Below are 1,246 nucleotides of genomic sequence, written 5' to 3'. Positions count from 1 at the left end.
GATGAAATCTTAGGGAATATTAAAGGAACTCCTTTTTTATTCCAAATGTCCGCACCACGGGAATTCCATTGGGTACTTCCTAATTAGAAAGTATATATTTAAAGAATTCTTAAGAACTTTGTGTATTACATTAAGAGAATTCCGATAAGAAGTTCCTATTAAACTCAAATAAAACTCAAACTTTTGTGTATCAGATGCCTAAATTTTAAAATGTTTGAACTACACAATATTTATAACTTATATCATAGAAAAGGGCTTTGCCATCTCTGTCTCCAAATTGTTTACAATAATGTATATTTTATGAAAAAAAACTTCAAAAACCAATAATTCTACAAAATTTAAAAATGGTCTAGGTAACAATAATGTGGTGAACCACATTACACAAGTTCTATACACACACAAACATTCTAAAAAAATTAACCCTTGAATTATTTTTATATAAACTATTATATTTATTATTAAATAAATACTTTACATTTTTACAAGTATGATATTTTTATGTTTTTAATTATAAGCAAAAGTAAATTTTAATCTATACCTATTTTGTTGTTTTTGAATCTGGCTTTGAAATCTATCTGTTTCATGGTGTAACCAACCAGTTTCAGATTTTTGAACAATATCATCTGTGTGATTCTGGTAACGGTTTCTTCCAACATCTAAAAAAAGTTTAAAACATTTCAGTTAAAAAATTATTTTATAATTTTTTACAATTGAATATCAATACATACGGTATGTTACTTGAAACAGCTGAAGTTTGATTAAAGCCATTTTTGGATCAGAATGTTTTTCAAATGCTTTCCCAGTAAAAGAAATTTATGTGGATAGCTCATTTGAAAAGAATTTTTTTAAGCAGGTTTTTATAAAATATGATAAGTCTTATACTCTACCAAATGTTTTGATTAGTTTTATCTATAAAATAAATTACATTTATAGGAGAAGGAAAGATAAAATATACCTATCATTTTTAATTATATAACATTAAATTTTCATTTTTGATTGCTCTGTTCACCATTGTATGTTTTTGAAACAATAAATAATTTTCTATACCAAGAGCTTTTCAAATAAGACTTTAAAATTACAATTATTTTTGTGGTTAGATAAAAAACACACACCACTATAAAAAAAACCCCATGAACAAGATTCTATATAATGTAATAAAACATCTTATTATAATTAAAGAATGATTAGAAAATAGATATTTAAATTATATAATGTAATAAATAATAATGTATTTTAGATTCTGAAC

At 23.8% G+C, this 1,246-nt stretch overlaps 1 long non-coding RNA gene across 1 annotated transcript; it reads right to left on the bottom strand.

Annotated features, from left to right (window-relative positions):
- Positions 1-488: 488 nt before the first annotated feature.
- Positions 489-880, bottom strand: LOC149058886 (uncharacterized). The gene is made up of 2 exons (XR_016190401.1): positions 729-880; positions 489-656 (listed from the first exon to the last, which is right to left on the bottom strand). It is a non-coding gene; the product is annotated as an uncharacterized LOC149058886 (long non-coding RNA).
- Positions 881-1,246: the final 366 nt, after the last annotated feature.

The sequence above is a fragment of the Diuraphis noxia genome, unplaced genomic scaffold (genome assembly GCF_037042655.1).
Source record: "Diuraphis noxia isolate RWA-SAM2 unplaced genomic scaffold, SU_Dnox_SAM2 contig0002, whole genome shotgun sequence".
Classification (NCBI taxonomy): Eukaryota; Metazoa; Arthropoda; class Insecta; order Hemiptera; family Aphididae; genus Diuraphis; species Diuraphis noxia.
Note: the sequence above shows the minus strand (reverse complement) of the source record. Positions and strands in the feature narration are given on the sequence as shown.